The sequence below is a fragment of the Nannospalax galili genome, unplaced genomic scaffold (assembly GCF_000622305.1).
Source record: "Nannospalax galili isolate Female #2095 unplaced genomic scaffold, S.galili_v1.0 scaffold897, whole genome shotgun sequence".
In the NCBI taxonomy this organism is placed as follows: Eukaryota; Metazoa; Chordata; class Mammalia; order Rodentia; family Spalacidae; genus Nannospalax; species Nannospalax galili.
In genome coordinates, this window is record NW_008339656.1 from 605,741 (window position 1) to 615,221 (window position 9,481).

At 45.3% G+C, this 9,481-nt stretch overlaps 1 pseudogene; it reads right to left on the bottom strand.

Moving 5' to 3' along the window:
* Positions 1–491: 491 nt before the first annotated feature.
* Positions 492–9,481, bottom strand: part of LOC103735205 — a 13,887-nt pseudogene continuing 4,897 nt past the window's right edge.

Genomic DNA, 9,481 nt, shown 5'->3' on the forward strand with positions numbered 1-9,481 from the left:
TCATCAACAAAAAGTGCTCTATACATTCGATGGACTAGTATTCACTATTCAAAAGAAATGAGATTTCGATACATACTACAAGATAGGCGAACTCTGAAATCACGCTGAGTCAAGTGAGTGAGACACCAAGGCATGCACGTTGCAGAGGTCCACGTAGACACCTGTGATGTACAGGCAAATTCGCAGAGATGAGGCAGAGCAAGGAACAGCAATAACCTTCCAACAGGGCTGGAGGGAGGGGAGCAGAGAGTCAGTGTTCACCGAGTAGTGTTTCTGTTTAAGAAGGATGGAAATGGAGGTGCAGCATCATGACTGTTCTGAGCGCCCCTGTGTTTTACATAGCCAGTAAGGTGATTTAAAAATACACAGGACTGCAACCAATGATGAACCCTAGAAACACAGTATTGGAAAATTCATACATGTAGGTGCCTTTTTTGTCATTGGAAAAGGTTTGATTGAGATCCCATCAGCTGTTCAATGTGCTCCTGACATTAAGTGCCTTCGTCCATGGCAAGCCCGTCTTTTTTAGGTGGTCTTCTCTTCCGTGGTCTGTATTGGCCATGGCCAAACTTGGAGGTGGTGCTGATGAACGTCAGGTCAGTCTTCTCCAGAGTGTGGTGTTTGGTCTGCAAGGACTTGCAGAGGGCGAGCAACCCTTTCTTAGTTCCTGCCACACAGCCTTTCAGCATGACAGTCACTGGTCAGTTCACCATAATGAACAAAGCTCTCCGGTGGGTTGATGCTCTTGTCAGATAGGTCAGAAGATGGAGGCATTGTTCTTGACCAGCTTGCCGTCCTTGGGAAAGTAGTCCTTGTAAATTTTCTTGATCTCAGTGTGGTGATGGTGGCCTGCCTGCCCAGCTCAAATCACAAATAGGAGCCGGCAAAGTGCCAGGCTCCAATACAAGCAAGCTCAGCCCTCAGTGGGTCCTGTGGGACAACCTCTTTCTGTGCCACTGGCTAGTGACCTCTCTGTAGCCTTTGGTCACTCCAATAACATCAACCATCTTGAACTGCCCAAACACCAGTTCACAGGGACTTGCTGCCATCTGGGCACAGTCTAGTCTATCAGCCACAGAGCCCCAGTTTACCTGTATCTCCAGCATGTGGTCCTTCTTCTGACAAAGAAGAGAGCAGTGTGGGCAGCAGTGCAATGGCTTGGCTATGCATCTTCATGCTGCCGAAGTCCCTTTCCAGCTGCCTCTTGCCCATGTCATCCTGCCATTTCTTGCAGTACTTGATGAAGGCCTTCCTAGATTTCTTCCAGTTCTGTAGAGGCACCTCTTGCTTTCATCGTTGATATGCTCAGCAAACACGGTCTTGGTTTCTGCATAGCCCACAGTGCCCACAACCACCAAGGGCATGGTTTCCACAGTGCTAACAGCGTCTCCACAGTGCTGACAGCTTCTACAGCTTCTCTCTCGTTCACCTTGGATCCTGGCCTAGCACGATGTGGGTATGGGACATGCCAGCCTTGTAGCCCGGAAATGCTGTGAGGTGGACAGGTTTGGCCTCCACAGTGCTGACAGCTTCTACAGCTTCTCTCTCATTCACCTTGTATCCTGGCCTAGCACGATGTGGGTGTGGGACATGCCAGCCTTGTAGCCCGGAAATGCTGTGAGGTGGACAGGTTTGGAAGGGTCATCCTATGGAAGCTTTTCACTTTCCCATAAGGCCAGCTGTGCTTCCCAGGCAGGAAGCCCAAGGTCTGGGAGCAGAGATCTTCCTGTGAGACACTGCATAGTCAGACCTGCCAGCAGGGCCTGTCAGATCCTGCTAGTAGAGCAAATAGAGGCCACTTTAACAAATTAAATAAGATTCAAAAAATATTTCTTTTTGCTGTATTAAAGATTGAACCCAGTAAGCAGCCAACCACGAAGCTCCCAGACTCCTCTTTTTTTATATCAATTTACTTTACTTTACTTTGAGACAGGTTCTCATTAATTTATCTAGGCTGGCCTCAAACTTGCAATCCTCTTACCTCAGCTTCCTGAGTAGCTGGGATTATAGGTGTGTACCTCCATGCCCCACTGATAAACTTTTTTAAAGCCCTACTACTGTCACTGAGCCCAAAGTTATTTCCTGTAGTAATGATTACCAGTCAGCTCTGCCTGACATTTTTAAACAGACCATAAAGCGAGGTGTCAAGGGGACACTATAGTGAACACAGAACCAGATACGGGTCATTTATGAAGTTTTCTTTTCTTTTCTTTTACATTTTTCTTCTGTGTGTCCAAAAAAAAAAAATCAACTCAGTGAACATAGGAGTTGTCTTTTAAAATGTGATTTATGGGGCTATTTAAACAATCATCACAGGAAGTCCTCCCCACTTGCCCCCAGCCCTTCCAGTTTCAGTACTCCCCCAAGACCTCAAATTACAAATGTTTCAGCCAAGTAAACTTTCTAATGTACAATGGATTTCATTTTTCCCATCACAAATAGTGTGGCGTTCCCTGCACACCTGTAAAGAGATTTTAATGGAGCAGTTCGCCACAGCCGTGAGGAGGAGCAATGATAGAGAAAGAAAGTATAAAATCATGACCAGAGTGAGTCTACAGAGGCATATTCACCAAATTCTAGAAGGCCAAGGTCGGGGGAACTCCTGCTGTTAAGTGCCAAAGAGGTAGAGGAAGAACAAACAAACATAAAATGGTTTCTGTTCAGCATGCAGTGGTATAATTCTAACATTGTTCAGACTGTATACAGAAACACTGACGAGGCTAGGGTAAGTTTGGGAATGATGTTGTTAAGGGTTGAACCTGAACTATTCCCCACAGGCTCATGCTTGGGACACTTGCTCCAAAGCTGGTGACATTATTTTATGAGGTTGTAGAATCTATAGAGGGTAGGGCTTGGCTGATGGAAGAGGGCAAGCCTTTGAAGGTTATGGCTGAGCTTGGGTCTTTGTGGTCTCTGCTTCCTGGTCTGCTGTGGTGTGAGCAGCTTCCACCACTGCCATGAACTGAGCTGGTCTGCCATGCCCTCCTGCCAGGATGAACTGAAATCCTTTTAAACTGCGAGACAAAATAAATCCTTCCCCCCTTAGGCTGTTTCTGTCAAAAACTGTGGTCAAGTGATGTGAACGTAACTAACACATGTATCTCCCTTCTGGATCCTGTTTGTTTGTTTATTTGTCTGTTTCTTTGTGACAGGGTCTCACTATTTAACCCTGGAACTTGCTATGTAGACCGGGCTGGCCTGGAACTCACAGAGATCCTTGGGCTTCTGCCTCTTGAGTGCTGGGATTAAAGGTGTGTGTTACCATACCCATCCCCTTCATGCTAAATAATTATTAATTATATATCATTTGCTCTTAAGTAATTTAGTGTTATACTTTTAAGTTGAGACAGCATCTCCCTTCAGGAACACTATACTCTTGAGAGGTTAGATTAACTCATGGAGCAGTACAATGAAATACCAACAAAAAGTAAGCATGGGTCATTTCAAGTGTCCAATTGGGACAATCAGTAGTCAGTACACATGCAGACTTCAGTGTCCCAGGCAAAGAGAGAATCATATCTCTCCCTCCTCTTCTCCCTTCTGGACACATCAGCAGCCCCCTCTTTGATTCTACCAGCCCTTACTTCCCTTTGGGCATGCTGTTCCCACATCTGGGACCATCTGCTGCAGAATTCTACATGCTTAAAACCCATCTTTCAGGTGTCTGCTTAAGTGGGTCTTGTTTTGGGTGCCTTCAATGGTTCCAGAAGACTAGATCTCTGTGTTGGTTTAAGTGTATTTGATTCCCACCAAACTCACATTGATGTGTAATGTCCCATGTAGCAGTACTGAGTGTTTGGGCCTTTAGAAGCCCAGGCCAGGACCAGGGCCACACCTCTCCACCTAAAATAGAAGTGAAGTCCAGTGGGAAGTGATTGGGTCATGAAAGCCTTTGAGAAGAGATTAATGCTGGTCTTCTGTGTAAATTAGTTTTCATGACAACAGGTAGTTATTGTTTTTTTTTTTTTTTTAAGAGCCTGTCTTTGTGCAGTAGATGGTGGTTAACACAGAAACTCACAACTGGCCAAAGTGCAGAAAATTGTCTTTGGAGTGCTTAGTCACAAATGGGACATCTATATCACACTCCCTCCTTCCAAGGCTCAGGCATCATCTCAGAAGACAAGAGCCAGAGGCTGAGAAGGACCAGAGCGAAACAGTATCTTTTGGACATGACAGGACTGCTGCATTGATGAACTCATAGCAGCTGTGGTGACCTGCACAAGATTGGCCAGTCAGCACTCGAGCTTGGAAGAAGGAAGAGTTCATGAGCTGCACCCCTAGCTGAGGACCTATTGACAGCTGGTGACTTCTAGGGAAAGAAGAGTCCGTTTTCTTTAAAGGTCTGGCCCCTGGTAGGTCAACCATGCTCCAGTCAGTGAATGATCCCACACCCACGAGTGTATGGGCAGCACAAATTGATTTTCATGGTTCATAAAAAAAAATTAAAAAAAAAATAAGAGGACACGAAGTTGAGAGAGTAGAGGCGAATCTGGGAGGAGTTAGGGAGAGAAGTTAAATAGGATCAAAATACATTGCATACATTAAGAAATTCTCAAAGAATTAATAAAAAATATTGTAGTTTTAAAGAGTTACTGGCCCTCTCCTACTCACTTGCCTCCTCTATTTCCATGTTCTCTCTCTCTCTCTCTCTCTCTCTCTCTCTCTCTCTCTCTCTCATACACACATATATACTCCTACCATGTGGTGTTTTCCAGGATGAGTCTCTCACCAAATGCCAATGCCTCCATCATGCTCTTCCGTGGATCTCCAGAACCATGAGCTAAATGAGTCTTTTCTCTTTATTAGACTCCAACTTCAGGTACCTCAATACAGCAACACAAAACAGATGAAGATACATGTACTGTAATCATCCTGTATCTGTCCCTCAATAACCCAGTAGAACTAATGCTTAGGTAACTGTTTTGTGTCTGTCTCTTCCACTCAACTCTAAAATCCCATAAGAACAGAAACGACTATGTTTATCAGAACCAACTGCGTATCTTGTCAGCCCACTGCAAAATGAAGATACGGAGTTTTGTTTGAGAAGCTTCAAGAATTTCAAGGTAGTGACTATGATTGTTAGTTAACCTTGATTGTCAAGTAGATTGGACTAAAGAGACACCTAGGAGAAAAGAAAAGCAGGCCTCAGAGTGCCTGTAAGGGTATTTCCAGAATGGACTAACCAGGGAAGAAGATCCACCCTGCATGGAGATAGCAGCATCCCAGATGCTGAGGGCCTGGGAAGAAGGAAAAAGAGGAAAGAAGAGAGTTGGTACCCCATTCTCATTCCCCACAGCCCCCTCTCTCTGCTTCCTGGCCACCAAGAAGCAAGCTGCTCCACTCCACCTTGCCCTCCCCACCACAATGAACTGAAACTTGAGAACCTGGGAGCCACAATAAATTCTCCTTCCCTTTAAGTCTCTCTCTGGGATATATGCCATAGTAATAAAGGGTTTGACTATCACAGTGACCATGGAATATTACACAAGCCTGGAGCCCTCCCATGTGCGTGGTCTTGGGCAGTTGCACAGATCATACGCCCATGAAATCAGCTCTGTCTTTATTGCCCACCAGTGTATCTGCAACTCCTCACCCAGAGTTTGGCAAATAAGCCATTTATTCATAAGTAAATAGAGAACAAGGGTTCTCTGGTGTTCTGCGCCTCTGCCCACCTCCCCCTGTTGTTTCAAGCTATAAGATGTGAGTCCTGCTCTAGTCCTTCTTTTGCAGCTGTTTTACAGGTCTTTCTTTAAAGGTCAGAAACTTCTGCAGTTTCATCCAGAGTCCCTAAGATTGAGATTGCTCCAAAGCTGCAGCTAAGAAATGTATTTTTGTGTTTCCTAAAAGGAAACTCCAGCACATCCTTCAGTGAACTGCTCTTGAAGAAGAGGGAAAATCAATGCTTTCAGATAGCATTACCCTGCCCTGAATAATCCTGAAGCTGCCCATGACTTACTGTAGAGAGTATAATTGAACTGAGGATAAACCGCACACCATTTCAAAGTCTACTAAATTGAAACCGTTCTTTCTGTTGACATATGCTTGGAAGCTGCAGATAATGTGATTTAAAATAAATACACTGGCCCAGTATACTTGTATAATTGAAATAAATATGAAATAACCCACAGGGCCTTGCAGACAGACAGTTGGGTAAATTAACTCCTTGTGCACAAGGTGACAGGATACCTGCCTAAGAAGAGGATCGTGTCCCTCAGTAGATTCAGGGAAAGAGAACACTTGATCAAGTGAGATAGGCAATCAAATACTGAGTTTCTGGAGAGTTGGCCTGAGTTTGTGTAGAACACTTCTGCTCAGCAAAGAATCTTCTCTTGACTCTCACATCACACAATTCATTTGAGTCAGTATTAAGATCCTGATTGAGGGAGAGAGAAAGAAATCAACCAGTTTTTCATCCCTGATGGGTCCCAGGAAAGAAAGAACAAAACGGAGGCTGTGTTACAATGATTTCAGCTGAACTCTCTTGAGTAATATTTGAATGAATAACTTCCTGGTCAGGATGTACCAGCAAATCAAGGAGGGGCACCTGTCAGAGAGGCTTCATTAGAGAAACAAAACCACCAAGGTTGGTAGGACAGGTCTGCTGTAGGGTTTAGGGTCACTGTGATTGTCCGTGATGGTCTGTACGTTCTGTTTTCCCAAGTCTGGTTCTGAAGTCATCTAGCCCGACCACTAAGAAAAGAAGACAGGTACACGTAAGGGTGACTAGAACACAGTGGGACCAGAAGAACATTCTAGTACCATGTGGAGGAGCTGGAGCTGATACCTGGCTCTCACTGTAGCTTGTACAGTCTCCTACCACCTCCAAACCTCTGACATTTGATGCAGATAACCTGCAAGGGGTCTGTTGCCCTTCACCAAGGGCCACCAAAGAGCTAGATCTAGGACTCCGGAAAGTTAGAAGAGGACCTGGTGGGAGTGGGGGGATCTGTGGGCCCACTCTCCTTCCACACATAGTGGAAGCCAGCATGGGTTGCAAGCAGCACCGGCCTCTGTAACTACCCTCAAGCCAAACAGTGCACTTCACTGCCATCTTCCAAATCTCATAGAGTTCTCTCGTAACTAAATGTAATCCAGGACCACACAAGGTAGGGACTTCTGGAAAATAAAGGAAAGGATTTCTGGGAAATACAGGTCCAGCTTATCTAAATGAACACAATGCAAAGCCCCAGGGGACAATGATTAGCACACTGCCAAAAATAGGTTTCATCAGTGCTCTTTTGAAAGATCTTTAAAGGTGTTTTGAGCCAGGAGAGACCCTAACTTCTGAGCAAGTGTAACTGAAACTGACACACACATAGATTGGAATAGAACTGGGTGCGTTTGCAAACAGTAGTCTTAATTGGAGGAATTTTCTCTCCATGGGCTGGCAATGCCTGAAGACACTTCAGGAGAGTGTAACTGAAACTGACACACACATAGATTGGAGGAATTTTCTCTCCATGGGCTGGCAATGCCTGAAGACACTTCAGGATGTGACAAGCAGGGTGTGTAACCAATATCTAGCAATTAGAGACTAAGGATGCCCCAGAACACTTCACAATGCATAAGACAACTACTCAATACAAAGAAATGCACAGACCAAAACACCAATAAGGGCTGGTGGAGAAGCCTAGACTCGCACAAAGGAGTGCCCATAAAAGGTAGTCTAGCACTAGAGTGGTTTCTGAGAAAAACTCATAATGTAGGCCATAGTGTGCCCTTTTAAAAAACTCCATACTAGAGCCAGGCATGGTGGCACATGTCTGTGGTCCCAAGCACTTGGGAGGCAGAGGCAGGTGGATCTCTGTGAGTTCAAGGCCAGCCTGGTCCATGTAGTGAGTTCCAGGCCAGTTGGGGCGACAAGGAGACCCTGTTTCAAAAAGACAAAAAAAAAAAAAAAACCCTCCATACTGATTAAGGGAATCTTACTGTCACAAAAAACTAAATAGATCAGTATGATTCGCACAGTTGCTGGCAGCCACCAAAAGCGAACTTCATAACAGTCAGCATATACAGTTCAAGGCCTTTTCTTCCGTGATAACAGGCAACACACAGACAATCTTTATTTTAAATTACTGTGTGTGTGTGCACTTGTACGTGCAGCTATATGTCTGTGCACATGAATGTGGGGTCCTGAGGTTGACATCAAGTGTCTTCCTGAATCACTTCTCCATCTGATTTTTTGAGACAGGGTCTCTCAGTGAACCTAGAGCTCATGGATTCTGCTAGATTGGCTCACCAGCAAGTCCCAGGGATCCTCCTGTCTCCACCAGCCCAGTGCTGGGATTATAGTTTGCACCACCAGTCCCAACTCCATACACAACTATAGTACTGCCTCATCTGTGCTCCTCCAGAAACAAGTGCAAATCATGTTTTTGGTAAGTAATCCCAGGGAACACAAGTAGTGGAGTAAGAAAGCTACGTTAACATGGCCTATCCACTGGGCCCATTACCACTTTGAGTAAAGGGAGCTCAGTCAGGCTGGCACACTCGAAAGCATAACAAAGAATAAACACCTCAGAGTTACCCTGAGGTGAAAGAGCTAGGATATTGGCCCACCAATTCCCATCAGCACTGGGGGAGCACTGTATAGGGAGCATTGACCCCCTAGTGTTTTCAGGGAGCCAGAAGTGCTACAGGGCCAGTGGCAATCTGATCCCAGAGAAAGTTCTCTGGCAGAGAAATATAAGTTCTGGTGTTTGGAAGGTGAGCTGCACAGACCGAAGAGTGAGGAAGGGTGTGTGAAGATTTGTCCCCCAACTGTTGAATCTACAAATGAAAGTAGTATTTGTTGCTAAAAGGCATTAAGAATCTTTGCATCAGGCGTGGTAGTGAAAAACAAAAGTCAGGCGCCATGAAGTCCCTCAGGCAGGTCACGTACAGGTCAAGAATTCTAACTTACTGATAAACAAGTTTTATGGTTGAGACATCCGGCTTACTGATAAACAAGTTTTATGGTTGAGACATCTGGCTTACTGATAAACAAGTTTTATGGTTGAAACATCTGGTTGTCCACGTCTGTGTCCAGAGGTCACCACCCATTTAGCCACCCTACTTTCTCATACCTTGTACCCACTTTCCCCATAGCATTTTGTAATAGTTTGAATTAGCCAATAACCACGCTTCTGCTTCTGTATCCCGCTTCTGCTCTATAAAAGTTCCAAAAACCCGGCCTGAGGCACGCAAGTCTTCCGAGGAGACTTTGTGCCCACAGGTACCTGTGTACTAAATAAACCTCTTGCTGTTGCAACCCGAAGGCTGACTTGTCCTCAGTGGTTTCACTCTTACAGTAGCACACAGCTTTAGTCCCAGCACTTGGGAGCCAGAGGCAGTCAGATCTCTGTGAGACAGAGGTCAGCCTGGCCTACATAGCAAGTTCTAGTCCAGCTGGAGCTACAGGGAGAACCCGTCTCAAAAAGACTAAGACGAAGGAAGGAAGGAGGGAGGGAGGGAGGGAGGGAGGGAGGGAGAGAGGGAGGGA